This window comes from Triplophysa rosa, linkage group LG9 (genome assembly GCF_024868665.1).
Source record: "Triplophysa rosa linkage group LG9, Trosa_1v2, whole genome shotgun sequence".
In the NCBI taxonomy this organism is placed as follows: Eukaryota; Metazoa; Chordata; class Actinopteri; order Cypriniformes; family Nemacheilidae; genus Triplophysa; species Triplophysa rosa.
Window position 1 is genome coordinate 16,281,676 of NC_079898.1, and position 16,245 is coordinate 16,297,920.

Below are 16,245 nucleotides of genomic sequence, written 5' to 3' on the forward strand. Positions count from 1 at the left end.
CTGCACATTTTGTAGAACAATTTCTTCATCTGTCAGTGGATCAAACCCTCACTCCAACTCACAGATGATTATTCATTTAGCTGCTTTATAGAGTCTTGCCAGTGATAAGAGCTCTCTATTCATTTGCTCAGGAAAAGACCATCACAACATCATTCCCTCCCGTTCACATGGAATATAGCCGTTCATTCAAATCTGATTCCTTGCTAATAGAAAATCACAGCCTCTTTTTGCGCATTGATTGATGGCTTATTCACCCTCACATCACAGCGTCGTAAATACAGGTAATGCTTGATTTTGTTCTTCTCACAGATCTTGACACAGAAAATGAGGTAATAAAATGCGAGGAGTGGTATTGAAATAGCGAGTGATACAGCAGTCCTGTTAATTTGTTTGCATGTGCTGTAATAAACCTGCGGTTGGTCACATGGGTGCGTGATTAAATGTAGCTCAGGCTGCAACGAGACTGACCTGTAAGCCTTGTAGTTACATTTTTATCAAAATCATTTTATAAATATAGAGCTGTGAAAAAGCAACAACCTGCATGGTCATTTTTATATACTGTACATGTCATGTGCACAAGTAATTAGTGCATTTTTATGAATTGAATTCCACCATAGACTTGAACAAAAAATAGTAATAAACAACAAAACTTGTAATAAAAATTCCACATGTTAAATTTTGAATTTTATTTTTTGTCCCTGAAAAAGTTTATTTGAAATAATAAAAACAATGTAAGTGTTGTAGAGACAAACATTACATCGATTTGTCCTTTTGCTTTGCATTGTGCTGCTTCATTTAAATGGCAAAAAAGTCAGGTCATTTGAGGGTACTTCAGCAATGTGACAAACCACTTCAAAACCATTTCCCTTTACTTTTACTTGCATTATCTCACCTTCTTTTCCTCTTCTCATCTCTAGTGTTATTTCAGAGGAATCTCTTTCAACTAGAGACGGCTTAGGACAACTGCAGAGTTTGACATAATTACGTCTTGGCTAGTTTTAATCACTCTGGGCCTTCACTCCTTGACGCATATTATCTGACTCCAAACATGTCAGATCCATGCTTGAAATAGGCCAATTTATCCTACGTATTCTGCGAGGAAATCTAGCTCTGTCAAAGGCGCAGATGCATAATTGTCCTCGTTTTTTTTTCAAATGTGTTTTTGAACGCTGCTTGTCTACAGTAAAGGCGAAAAGAAAGTTTGACTCGTTCCACACTTTTAAAATGAAAACCGTCCTAACTCAGGGTTAATAAAGCCACGAGTGTTTGTCACAACAGATTTAATGTTGAATGTTGAGTTTTCGAAGAGTTTCAGAGTTAATTACAGACAAGTGATGTGAATGAAACAACACTAAGCTTTGTGCAATATAAAGTGGGCTTTAATTAAAAATGCTATCATTTACATCAAGGTAGAGTGAATGTTATGACATGCGGTTCAGTCCCAAAAAAGGATTCAACTTTTGAACAAATGTATAACCGAAAAACACAGATTTTTTTTGTTACTCAATAGATACACGATCCATTTCCCTGCACGCAACTTCCTTTATGTCCTGCGTGTTGTCGTAAACTGCCCTTTCAGCTCAATACGGAGATACCCAGATCTGTGGATTTTCAGCCACCCTCATTTTACAGGCACACCACATGCCCAGCCAAGACTCAAATGGGTCAGAGAACAAAGGCACATCAAAGCCACACAACCAGGTCATGCACACACAGGCTAATGTGCTCCCAAGATGCAGCCATTCAACCTAAAACCAGGACCTTTGATGATAGCAGCCTGATGGACCATTGTTAAAAAAGAAGCCATCAGCAAATATGAGCAAATCTACTCTCAAGATAATGCAGGCCTGATCTACACACACTGAGACCAGAACAAGGCACAGCAGGGTACAGAGTCTGATAATGAAAAATACAGCGCTTCTGTCAATGAGCATGCGTGGGTGCACGAGCTTGTGCGCACGGGTTTCATCTGCGCTCATGTAATAAAAAACAACTCTAAAACAAAGACTTACATGCAAGTCTCTCTAGTCTGAGCGTTATCGTCTGTGTTTTTCTCCTTGCACCAGGTCCTCTGACTAGACAAGAAACAGACGCAGAGGAAAAAAACAACGTAACTGGACGGACCACAGGGGCCTCATGAAAACGTTTAGATGATGCTTCAGTTTGAGAGGTTCAAAGAGGTCTATGTCGACTGCTTCTCGCATGGCCAGAGCGCAGGGCACAGCCACCAGCCGGAGCTCCCAGCGGAACGGCAGGCTCTCAAAACTGGACCGGGCAGAGAGCAGCTCCCTCTCTCTCCTGAGGCCCTGAAGCTGAACCCAAACCTGATGTATCTGTCATCCTGAGAGAGGTGAAAGGAGGCAGCTGACATGACTGAGCTTGTGGTCTCATGTGAGAAGCTTCGAGACCCATTTGTCCTTCAGAGGGGAGAGAAAAGGAGACAGAAAAAACGGATTTAAAGGTGAAGCGTTTCTGTAATGTTTCTTAAAAACTTTCAAAAGTGGCAATTGGTCAGACAAAGCAGATAGATGCATGTCAAACTTACTTCAATGGATCAGGCGGATGTGTCCAGCCTTTGAAGTGACTTTTTCAAACATGTGGCAATTCCGTTTGATGCCGCTAGTGGTGCACAAACTAAAGAGACAAAAAAAGAGATTTACAAATACCTTTGACAAATACAGTGGGGTACAAAAGTTTGAGAACACTAGCAAAAAGATTTGTTTTTCAAAAAATATTTTATTACTGATTACTTTTTTATTTGTTTAATCATTTTATTAGAAACATTTATATGACATAATTTCTTAGTATTCTGTATGCGTTTCTACTGTAATTATGTGTGTTTCCAGCATGATTTGTGAATGATCCAAAAATGGTGCATTTTTTATTTCTCACTTGTTCATTCTTTTTTAGGTTCAAATGGAGAAAAAAATCCAAATTACCCAGGATTCTGGTGTTTTTTATATGATCAAAGATATGATAAAAATGATAAGTTAGCAGCAACGATGAATGTGTTATACACCCGTAAAAAGTTTTGGAAAGATGGAAAAACTCCACTTAAATAATTGCTGAAATACATTTTTATGTACTGTAAATGTAATTCTAAAGCAGGAATGTGCCAGAATGCTTAACTGCACTGCACACGCGCATGTGTTTGTGTATGATCAGCGTTGAATGTATTTGGACAAAGTAAGTGGCAACACACAGTAACCCACACAGTCTGTTTAAGCAAGTAAACATGTAGGCCTCCAGCACAGCTATTACAGTTCCTGATCCATTCTGACTCTTTGTGTAATTGTCTCTCGCATCTGAATGCAAATTTCCAGCCCTCATGATTCGTCATATTTATTTATTCTTATTTCCTCCAGCTACGTCTTTTATTAGTCCTGCTCGCTGTGTCAGGATTTAATTTCTGCTGGAAAAAAACAACAACAGAGGCAGTTGATTATTGTTATTAAGAATGTGATATCGCAACGTCAGAAATAAAATCTATGGCGCATTAAAGTGACAGATAAGAGCGCTCATTTACAAGTGCCCAGCAACGGAAAATGAAAATCAACTGTTTCCAACTGTTTGTGTGATGCAGACAGAATCTCAAGGGGAGGTGAGGGAACAGTGTGTGTGTGTGTGTGTGTGTGTGTGTGTGTGTGTGTGTGTGTGTGTGTGTGACTGTCAGCATCAGAGGAGGGGCAAAGACACTGGGATTGCGGTCCCCCCAACCTTTAGTAGAAAAAGATGAAACAGACCCCTCCTCCATTTACCTAGAGAAATGAAGCAGTTTTATCTCCTCATCTCTAAGGCACCATGTGTAAGATATGACCAACGACAGGGGAAATTATGGAGCAGATTACCCGTGCCATTGTTATATTACACAAAGTCTCATTTCCTCCTCTTCCAGAGTAGCAATAGTTATGCTTACTAAAATGACAAATTTTACAAATATATGAACATTTTGTTAAAAAGACCATCATATTTATTTGATGTAATAAACAATATCAGCGTACAGTGGCGTCGCAAGCCCCTTTTTTAGGTGGGCTTTAGCCACCCTAAATTTCTACCTTAGCTCCCCTAAAAATTGTGAGTAATTATGTCATTTGTGCAGGAATTCGAGATCGCTTCAGGCCTCTTTAAAACTCTTATTATGAAAACGGCAGCGGCAGGCTGCGTTATTTTGCGCATTCTTAAATTCTCAGCGGCACAGAGTGGAGTCAACGTTATAAGCAGAGTACAAGGTGTGTGCATTAACATGACATCTGCATCTTTGCCATTTTTGTTATAAATGCACCTTACATAATATGATGCGGGAGCGATACAAGACCTTTTCCCATCCACTGTAAAAAGACACTTCACACCAATGACGGCATACTCTATAAAACGATCATGATGATATTGTAGCGCACAGAAATGTGTCATTCATGATGACGTTTATTTTTCTGCACCTAACGTAGTTATAGAGAGCTGACGGTAGATTTGAGAGCCCCGGAAAGACGACGGGCAGATAGAGTTACAGTAACGTTAGTTCAGCGCGGTGCGGCTGTGTTCATTTATTCATTGTTTTGACTTCCGAGTAAACAAAAATGTACCTAGAAGCTCTTTGTCGTTTTTCAGAAGCTTCAGTATTTTTATTATTCATTTAAAACCTATGGTGGATGTGAAAGACGAACACGCAGTCATGAACAGGAGTGACAGTGACAATGACTCAGCAGTTGATTGTGACATTTATTATATGGATTTGTGGCTGTTTTCCCTTTGAATTATAAATGTTGCAGATTGACCGATTAATGTGATATTAATTTAATAACGATAACTTGTCTTTATTCTGCATATTCTTTCTTAATTATTTATTTTAGTAATGTATGCAGTATGGAGTGCTATATATATATTATTACTATGTTACTATGACAGGGGTGATACACACCATCCTCATTGGAGGCTGAGTCTCCCTAATATTGAAAATCTAGAATCGCCCCGTCATAGTAACATCGTATAAATCCTGTAGGTGATAATGGAAGTAACAGTAACTGATGCTGTAAAAATACACCTGCAATGATGCAGTAATAATGTAACGGTAGTAATGCTGTAATACTGACATAATCATAATGGGTTTAAGTGTGGCCAATGATGTATTAATAATGCAACAATGGTGGTTGTGATGATGTAATAATAGCCACAGTGACAATGGTAGAATTGATATAATGATTGTTGTTTTACACTACAGTACCCTGAATCAGCAGAGCAAATACTATCAATGCATAGTGTAATCTCTATATATTGTTATACTTGATCTAATGCAAGTATTGTTCAGATACTAGTATTGAATACTAGACTTTACGGTACTTTGATTGCTCTGAGGATCTATTCGTTTTATTTCCTTGTGCTGGACTGAGTACAATTACCGTAAATGTGTGTGCCAATAAATAATAAAAGCTTGTCAAAGTAATTGTCATAATGTAACAGTGCTGCTTTATGAAACAATAATGGCTTAAACAACCAAATCACTATTTAATCACGACTATAACAACTGAAGTATAAATACAGTAAACCTGATACACAAGTGTTAGTTATGAAGCAATCACAGTGTTGAGGTAACAGTGGCAGTTATTTGGCTGAAGAAATGATGATAATTGTGCTACAGGCACGATGTGCTAAACAACAGCTACTAATATTCATAAAAACGCCATTTTCTCTTCTGTGATTCTAACATACTGAAATAATGACAGCAGACAGTAATGAATCATTTAGATGCCCATCTCTGGAAATCAAAGACCAACAATGGACACAAAAGTATAAAGGATGAAATTAGCCATAATGGCATAATGGCGAATCGCTCTGAAGCTGACATTATGACTCATTTTCTAACCAGTCTCATTGAATTGATTTTTATTAAGCAAGAAACTTGATCCTTTCAGTAAGCTTTTTAACCTAAGCATTCTGCATGATGCCCCAGATATGTGCCCGCTGTCTGATTTCAAAGAGAACAGAGTTAATCAAAACCAGAAGCTCGCCAATCAGTGTTCACAAAGCCATAGAAGACAGAGAGAGAGAGAGAGAGAAAGAGAGAGAGAGAGAAATGCAGAATGAAAAGAGAGAGACAGAATGACAGATAAGGACCAAAAACAGCACCCCGGGGAGCTGGTCGGTGGAGGTATGTTATGGTATGATCAATAAACATCTATAATGAGTGAGTGTAATAAACACGTCTCGTCACTGGTAATCACGTGTGTTGTGTGTCCTCTCTGACCTGAAGGAGCCCGAGCACCCATATATTCTTCCAAATGATTTGGGTTTCACATATCTGCTGTTCAGTCACAGACTTTCGAGACTGTGCATTGAACCTGCCGAAGAACATATTTTTTTCAACTCTATTAGGGGGACATTTGAAAAACTAAACATTTACAGTAGTGCGTTTTTATAGTGAGCTCTGAAACCAGATCCATTTTAAATCTAAAAATAAACTTTTTCGAAAAACTGTTTAGAAAGAAATGTTATTAAAGCGATAGTTCGCCTCAAAAATGAAAATCATTTTTGAGGCGAACATACTCAACTCATACTCAACCTCTTGTCATTTCAAACCTTTATGACTTTCTTGCACAGAACACAAAAGAAGATATTTTGAAGAAAGTTGGTAACCGAACAACACTGGCCCCCATTCACCTCTATTGTAGAAACACAAAACTAATGTTATTGAATGGGGGCGGGTTAACAACATTCTTCAAAATATCTTCTTTTGTGTTCGGCAAAAGAAAATCACACAGGTTTGAAAAGACAAGAGGGTGAGTCAATGATGACAGAATTTTTATTTTTGGGTGAACCATTACTTATAGTATCCAAACAATAACATTAGAAAAACAAACAATAAGGCACAATGAATTTTAAACATGGTCAAATAATGCTGCATGGACATCTGGCTTCTCAACCCCAAAATAGACTAAAAATACTTAGAAATATTCATATTTAAATTCTTTACATATGTTAAGATACCATTAGTAATAAAAAATACATTAGAAAAAAATGAAGAGACGTGGTTTTAAACTTGTAATCATACTGTAAACTCTACTGTATGCACTTTTTCATGCGCTTTTCTTTTCATGCGTAGTGCCTTTCTCTGGTATCCATGGTCACTGGGGCTGTATCAGCAATGATCTAAATCACAATCGTACAATGTGAAATTATTTTTCCTCCGGAGCCTTCTGGTAAGACTGCTCGACAGAAGTGTAGAGATCTGAATCAATTACCGAGGTCAGACTGGCCTTAGGAGCATTGCTTAAAAAGTCTTATTCCTGTTACGCAAGCCTGCACACTATATTAGCACTGATTTCGATGGGCAGTGTATAATGTGTGATACATTAATCTCCACTATTTCAATTTCTGAAGCCAGGGCTGTAAAATTGTTATGCTGCATATCTAATTCACTTTTTTTCCCTGTTCCCCCCGAATAGCCGATTTATGCCTCTCTCTGAAGAAGAGGTGCAGATCCCATTGTGGACCCTATAAGAACATCCAACATCAGCTCTCAATTCTTATCTTGTTAAATCAGACAAACGCATGTGGCTGAAAGGGAGAGAATTAATGGGGAGGATGCTGCAGGGAAAGAACGGAGCGTTTTAATGCGGAGAACGAGGGGTGTGTGTGTGTACAAGTGTGTGTGAAGGGGAAGACGTGGCTGACTAAAGATGGGTATCAGCCATAAGGGTTGCGGTGCGCCGCTGGCACCTCGGGTTCATCTCCCCGCCATTCGCTGTGTTGATTGTGCCGTAGCTGATGTATCTAATTCATCTGGAAGTGTGATAGTTTATGACACGGGAGGGCCGGATAGTGTCCAGAGATGCTGGATTCAAGACATTAGAAGGGTAGAGAGAGAGAGGGGGAGAGAGAGTGAGAGATGATGAGGAGTAATTGACAGGTTTATGCTATATGTTCTATAGTTGACATGAACCTTGTCTCTCTGTAACGGAGGCCAGCAAGAGAGAGATGTGCAAAGTAAACCTCACTCTCCTACCAACAGAGACGCGCGACAGACGCTTCCCATGCCCATTCCCAGACCATTTCCCATGCTGGACCGACGCTTGTTTGAGGCCCGCTCGGAGCGGGTGAGTAGAACCCGTTACATCTCTGCTCATCCTACTGTCCACATGCAAATAAATATCAATGTTCTTTCTTTGACCCACATGCAAATACATATCAATGTTCTTTCTTTGACAAAAAAAGGTTATGACCTCAATAGTCCACACCACGCTGAAGCCATGACAAAATCGAGGAAAAAGCAATCCGACCATTTTGCTTTGCAAAGAAAACAAGTGTTAATCTGAAATCTGGACATAAGTCCCATTAGGAATCCAGAGTACATATACTCTTGTATCATTGCTATTCTGTCAGAAGAAAGGCGTTCAGGCCCTGAGGTCGTGATGGGACCACGTTGGAGGGGCTAATTTGATTGTGGCAGAACAATGGCACTGTAGCCTCCTTCCTCTAAAAAGCATACTAATTACAAAGGCTGCCCTTGATCGTGACCTTGGTGGGTCACTTAGCAGTTGTGATCTGTCTCTGACTCTTAATAAAGTCTCTTTCACCCTTGTGAACCGGAGTGGCAGGCTCCCCTTACTCTCTCTCTCTCACTGTCCATAATTACCAGCATGCTAAGCGGGTAGAGACATAATGACTGTGGCCATCACTCTCTCGCTGCCTTGCGAAACCAATTCCAGTGGCAATCGTTTCAAATGAACTGCAACACTCACTTGCTGTCCTGAAGGGAACATTTTTGAAATGGAGAGTAATGTGGGCCGAACTGCAACCTGGGCTGAAAACATGTTATTGAAAATTCAGCAAAAATGTTACAAAGAGGAGGAAATATTTTCATTACACCAGTGGCTGCAATACTGTGTTTTGAAGGCTCCTGGAAAAAAGAGTGGACTTAAAGATGCAATTCAAGTGATAATATTATGTACAATTAATAATAATAATACTTATTATTACTATTATCACCATTATTGTTGTTGTTATAATAACAATAATACTAACGTTTAAGTATTCATATAAATATTTTGATAATTATATAATTATTCATATTTATTATTATACCAATTTAAGTATAATTAATATAATAACAGCATTTATAATAATAACAACAACAACTGATATTAAATATTATTATTCATATTAATAATTATTATTACACTTATTACTATAATAATTATTATATTTTCACAGTCAATCTCTATTCCAAAATGGAAATTATAAAACGTACTGCAGTCACCAAATTCTTTCCTAAACCCAACATTTCTAGCCACTGCTACCAAGTAAAATGTGTCTTTGTTTTCTCTTGCAGAGTTCCAGTAAGTGCACATCTTTGAAATATTTAGTTCACTTTGTCAAGGTTTATGAAATTGACCATTGAAATGTACATAGAACGAGTCGAACCGCCTTGTGTAGCTAGAAAGTAAGTTTGATTCTAAACTTTAGTTTCTTTGCTTAGATCATGTGGTAGCTGTTAACAATCAAATCCTATCGTCTAATATTACTGTTTCATAAAACATAAACCAGCCTGCAGCTTTTGACTTTCATAAACTAGCTGTAGACAGAGCAGCAATATGGTGAAATTGAATTACAGTTTTGTTTTGTGATTATTTATAAGTGCATTAAGCACAAAGTTCACTCTGAAAATGCACAACACCTCTACTCTAAATGCATGCATGTATCACTCTCTCCTTAGCATTCGGAAGCGAATTTCATTATTTTTGCATAAAACAATTTACTTTTTTCTAAATTTCCTCTAACAGCATGCAGACATTATGAGCAGTCGATGAAGCCCTCGTTCTGTGGGCAAGAACGACAGAGCAGGTTTAAAATGCAACCCCAGGAGGCCAAACAATAAGCCAGTGACAGGCAAAAGAGGGAGGGAGTCCAGACAGTCAAGAATAATGGCTGCATCTTTCAAGTTGGATCAGGTCCTTCAGTAATGAAGAGAGGAGTTCTTTTCCTCTTGTGTGGCAGGGAGAGAGTGAGAGTGAGAGTGAGAGAGAGAGAGAGAGAGAGAGAGAGAGAGAGAGAGAGAGAGAGAGAGAGAGAGAGAGAATCATCTTGGGTCTCAGTCTCTCCAGTGTGGGATATGCAGAGACAGAATGAGGGAGAGAGAGAGTTGGAGAGAGAGGGAACAGCAGGGAGGCTGGGATAATTACACACTGTTTGTGCATCCGGGAAAAGCGAATCCGAGAGCTGAATGCTGGTGTGACTGAACACTGATGCTTTTTTTAATGAAAAAAGAAAGAAAAACAACACCTTATTTACTCCTCCTCTCTCCGACTATTTACTGTTTTTACAGAAACCATTGTCCAACGACTCTTTGTTTGTGTCACGATTAATTGTACTACAGAACAGAATCTCAAGTATACATACCGTACATAAATAGTGTATTTTTAGAGTTAGATGCTTTGTTCCTGTATCATTTTTTTTCCTGCTCTCTTTCTCTTTTCCCACGTGTGTTCACACTTGGTAGCTGACAGAGGACACTCTGTGTTTTTCAGTGGTAATCTACCCCACAGCCCACTCCACTTCCTTTAGAGAAAAAGACACATAAAAAAGTGAATAAACAGAAGACAGTTCTAGGAAGGATGAAAGTAAGTATCTCTACAGACGTGGCAGTTCATTTAATGGAAATAAAACTGAATATTTGTCAAGCACTGGTCTCCTCTGGAATGTATATGGTGGGGTTGCATGATCTCCCAGTACTGCTGGGAAGTCCACAAAAATGAAAACTTCCCAAACTGTCAAATACAAACTTAATACATGCTTTACATCCAAAAATAATCAGCATAGCGAGTAGCATAGCACCAAAAACTGGTCAAGTAAAGAAAACACATTTTGGCGAGTAAATCCAAAAGTAGCACAAAAATCTGAAAACTTGAAAGACTGTTCCTTTTGCACTTTTATCTTTTTAGGACCTCATCATAATCATCAAACAGTAAAAAGTATTCTTGCTGATGTTAGTAAAATAAGCAATTGAAAATAAAATAAATGTCAACTTCGTCAAACATATTTTACCTTAAGGTACACTAGAATCAGAAGTTTATCTGGGATCCTTAAAGGACAGTTCACACAAAAATATTAAAATAAAAATTCTGTCATCATTTACTCACCCTCAAGTTGTTCTAAATCTGTATAAATGTCTTTGTTCTGATGAAAACCGTTCTTGGACCCCATTGACTACCGTTGTAGGAAAAAGTACAATGGTAGGACGGGGGTGCCCCAGAATTGTTTCCTACATTCTTCAAAATATCTTCTTTTGTGTTCAACAGAACAAAGAAATTTACTAAGAAAAGTACTACTATGGTAGTAAAACAAAGAAATGTATTTAGATTTGGAACAACTTGAGGGTGAGTAAATGAAAACAGAATTTTCTTTTTTTTCTCCCAAACTCCATTTTTTATGCATTACCAAGATTATGTTGTTATTAATGTCACTTTTGTTGATGCCGCAAAGTTTGAAACCTAATTTGAGTTTTTAAAACATCTAAACAATCTCAATATTTACAGTTAAATAAAATAAGTTATGCAAAGTACAGTTTTACAGCCCGTTAATATTTATGGAAAATCCATGACCGGGTAAATTTTCCAAATCCCCTCACAACTGGCATGTCTAGTAAGAAGTTCATTCATGAACTCTGCATACATATGCACACGGGTGACCATGGTAAAGTCCTGCAGTGCACAGTGGGAGTAAAACGTCCACCGGGTGCGCTGTAATGAAGAGCTGTTTCGTTCCCAGACCATCAAGGCCCTTTCTCATTGAATACCACACTTACTGTATCATCTATCAGTCCTGGCAGCCACACTGTCACACCAAACTTCCTGCCCTCTGTGTGTGTGTGTGTGTGTGTGTAGTGAGGCCTGGGCTGCTGTGGGCTATAATGAGGCCCTTTGGTGGCTGTAAAGACTAGAAAGAAGAAAGAGAGAGAGGAGGACGCACACATATAGCTCTATTTGTCTTACAAATATCACACTAACTACCAATTACAGCACCATAAACCTCCTGCCTACTGCTTACCTCCCTCTCCATAATGCAGGACACACAGATGCACTGGGCTAAGCGTCCTCTCTCTCTCTCTCAGCTGGTGTGGTAGAAGAAGCTGTGGTCGTTGATGCAGGAAGCACAATCAATGAGGCTGGTAATGAGGTTTTTCTTAAAGAGTGGTGAGGCTTCTGGATTAGCACTGAGAACACAGCAGAGGAGGGCAAACCTGGCGCTGCAACTTCCTGTTTCACTGCCGTCCTCTGAACAAGGTGGGGCTGCCATAGGTGACGGACGATACATCACTGCAAATGCACTCTCTCTTAACAAAACATGCAAGCACACAATGAAAAGCCTGATACAGCAGTTTAAACCTTCTATTCAATCTGAACATTATTGTTTGTGTATAAAGTGGGGTCAACATCGGAAATATGAGAATCTCAAAATTTGATCAAATATAAGCAAGTTTGTAACAACAATAACAACGTGAACAAATTTCCTTGCTTTTTGGAACATTGTCAGATCATGTTGGTATAACATGGACTATCATTTTTTACAAACCTGTGAAGTCCATATAAGCTGGTAAATGCTGTCTATACAGTGAAATCCCAATTTCATGCCAACTTTGTTTAGTAATATTCTTCAATAACAAATTGTACTAGAAAAAAATGCAAAATAGAAGCATTACATCTGCGGAAAAATTAGGAGACCATTTCTAAATGATTTTACATCTTTTATTTTAATTTATTGCTTATTTGTATTTAGGTAAAATGATCATTTTTGTTTCATTCTGTGAACTACTAAGAATATTTCTTCCAAATTTCAAATAGAGAATATTGTTTCTAATTGCGTTTATGTAAAATAAATCTGGAGAAACATGTACTGTATACAAAATAACAGCAAAGATGCTTTCAAAATGTTTTATTCAGACCTCAAATACTGCAAAGAAAACAAGTTCATATTCACTTTTAAGCAATACAATATTTGTACATGTATGTAAGAAAAGTTCAAAAATGATTTTTTGTATCACAGGTTTCATGTGTGTTTCCATCCTGTTTTCATCCTTTCACATTGCTGTTGGATGACTTTATGTCACTCCTGAGGTTTGATTTTGTTGAAATTTAACAGACACTGGACTGGCCACAATACATCTAGAAATGCTAAATATATCAAAAATTTGAATGGTCTCTTAATTTTTTTCCGTTTTATAAAATAAAAATGGCATACACAAACATTGTTTATATGTTGTTAAATACACCTACACCAGAAATGAATCCACGTGAGGTTACATCACACATCATCCCATACTTCTAACTGCACATTTCACACTTGTTTGTTGGCAGAAGAATCATCTTTTGTTATCTCCTCATTCCTTTGAAAAAGCAGATGTAATCAATTTCTGTGGCGATGGAAAATGAGCTTGTTAAAAATATCGCGCTACCATATGAGGATTCCGTGTTTCCAATACATATTTCCACGTGCTGCAGAAAATAGCCCACTGATGGACAGAGCCTGCCAATAAACATGAGCTTATTAGCCGGCGAGAGAGTCATCAGCAGCGGATTTAACAGCTTTCCACCACTCATCCGCTGGAGGTGTGGAGAGTTGCCCCCTCTGCCTGGATCTCTGAGCCCAGGCCAAGCTTACCGCTCTGGGGCCGCAGATCCAGCCGGCCGGGCTCTCGTGCGCGGCCCGCAGCCCTCGCATTACCAGCTAAGCCTCAGCTGCTGGAAATGTTATTCTAATTAACAGGGGATTAAGTCATCATCTTCTCGTGTAATACAGTCTGGATGGGAATTTCAATATGGAACGGCAACCCCAAAAAAAGGCAGTTAGCATCTCAATAAATTACTCTTGACCCCCAGGATGACAGTCTACTGGCGCGTCAATTGCCTGCCAATTAAAGCCGCCCATCCTTGCCAAAACTTTATTGGGATGCTTTGGGTTTTCATCTGAACATAAATCAGAGGGCTGGAGATGGAGGAGGGTACGTGGCTGGCTGCGATTGCGAGTCTGATGGGAATTTTGACAAGTTAGTACAATAAAGTGTGCGGAGCTATCGCCGGCCATATCTGCACTGACAGCTTCACAAAAACAAGCTCCTTGTGAAGCGCAGATCTTTGATAAATGACCATATGTGGATTGTCATGGGAGCACAGCCGATAAACGTAAACAGAAGCGGTCCAAACAGACTTCTGAGGAACTGGACAGACACGGAGAAGCCTAACAAGCCCAGCAGGCCCGCACTTTGATTCTCTTGAATTGCTCCCTCTTTAAAAATGCATCAGTCATGTCGTGACATTTGACTAAGACTTATGGACTTAAAGCAAGCTCAGTGGGGAGACTGTTTGGTGACTCGGCCAGTGTATTATCTTCTGCGGGCCTGGGGTGGATTGAGACCCACTCATGAAAGGATTTGGACAGACCCAAAGAGGAATCAGCATGGTTCTTGGTATGACTAACCCTGATGCAACCTGATGCAATTTACAGCCACAAAAACAAAACATGTCAACAACAACAACAAAAAATCTGTGAACCAGAGCAAAACATTGCAATGTTATTCCAAAAGCTCAAAGAATGTTAACAATTTTAAAATCTATGAGGAACACACACATTATTCAAGTTATTATGGTAATGTTTTTTTCCTGACAAAGTAAAAGAAACAAAACTAGTCACATGGGTTTGTGGGCCTTACACAAGATCATGAAAACCACTGTTAACAAAAAGCAGACCCTCTTAAAGTTTTGAAAAAGTTCCCGCAAAAATAAAACTTCTGTCATCACTTACATTTACTTTCAAGTTGTTCCAAATCTGTATAAATTTCTTTGTTCTGATGAACACAGAGAATGATATTTGGAAGAATGCTTATAACCAAACAGTTCTTGGACCCCATTAAATACCATAGTAAGACAAATTACTTTTTTTTCTGTTGAACACAAGAGGATGAGATATTAAGATATAAGCGGTTGAAATAAGATATTTTGAAGAATGTAGGACAACAAACAGTTCTGGGGTACTTTTGATTACCATTTTTCCTGCTATGATAATCAATGGGGTCCAAGAACGGTTTGGTTACAAGCATTTATCCAAATATCTTTCTCTGTGTTCAACCAAACAAAGACGTTTATACAGGTTTGGAACAACTAGAAAGTGAGTAAATGTATTTTTGGGTGAACTATCCCTTTAAGAACAATATACATGTGTAATTTACTCATTCGGTTGAGGCATGTTGAAGCCCTTGGCGACTCCCTACTTGGATAGTCTGTTTGTGGAGACAAAGTAACTGTTTACCCAAAGTAAAGATGAAATGCATCTTGTTTTCAGACACAAGAGGAGGAAAAAGAGAAGAACAGTGGAAAAAAAGAGCATGATAGCAGGTAAATTGACAGCCAGTCAGCATGACTCCCTCTATGTGCTAAAGCACTGTTTTCTGCTCAGCTAAGCAGCAGCGAATTGATACGTTCGCAATGAAGTGCAATGACAATTAAATTGTAACTGACCTGCATGTAACCATCATTATGTCTTTTCTCTTTACTGCCATCCCTGTTATTTAATCACACAGCATGTGAGCTTTTTTATTAGGCAGTAACACTGAGGACTACATCCTCCTGCCTATAAACACTCAAACGGGGAAGAATCACTTCAGCCACCCGAAAGAAAACCTCCATCCTGCATGCTGAATCACTGAGGGCGGAGTCTGTGCTGATGGACTTAAATACTGAGTCCTGGAGCCTCCTATGGAAACATGCAGAAGGTATTTGAGGGACAAGTGCATCTTCTTTGGTTGCTTCTTAGTAAGTAAAGTAAAGTGTCTATGAGTAAGCAATTTGTAGGTGGAGGTCCCATGAAAAGTGTTAACACTGTAGGGCTACCAAAACAGTCCTCAGTTTGTTTACCAGCCAAACAGAGTAACACCGGCACAACCAATTGCGTGAACCAAGCGCACAACGCTAATGCTACAGACAGACGTCACCTGTAACTTACAGCCAATCAGCTATATTGGATACTGTCACTTTAAAAATGTATCAAGTCATACACTACCAGTGAAAAGTTTAGGATCACTTACTGATTCTTTCTTTATATTAGTTCACATTTTAGAAGAATAGTAAACCCATCAAACCCATTGAATAAAAATGGTAACTATGAGAATTATGTTGTGACTAAAACTCTATGTTATCTATGTTATCAAAGGCTGGCTACTATCTTCAAAGTAGCCAGCCTTTGACTAGAATTAGCTCAGTTGTA

General features: G+C 38.7%; 1 long non-coding RNA gene across 2 annotated transcripts in view; it reads right to left on the bottom strand.

The window, feature by feature from the left end:
• Positions 1-1,139: 1,139 nt before the first annotated feature.
• Positions 1,140-16,245, bottom strand: part of LOC130559497 (uncharacterized) — a 108,607-nt gene continuing 93,501 nt past the window's right edge. For both annotated transcript variants that reach the window (XR_008963585.1, XR_008963584.1), the window contains exons 5-6: positions 2,546-2,634; positions 1,140-2,417 (exon numbers count right to left, since the gene is read on the bottom strand). This is a non-coding gene — a long non-coding RNA (uncharacterized LOC130559497). The remainder of the gene's footprint in view (positions 2,418-2,545; positions 2,635-16,245) is intronic.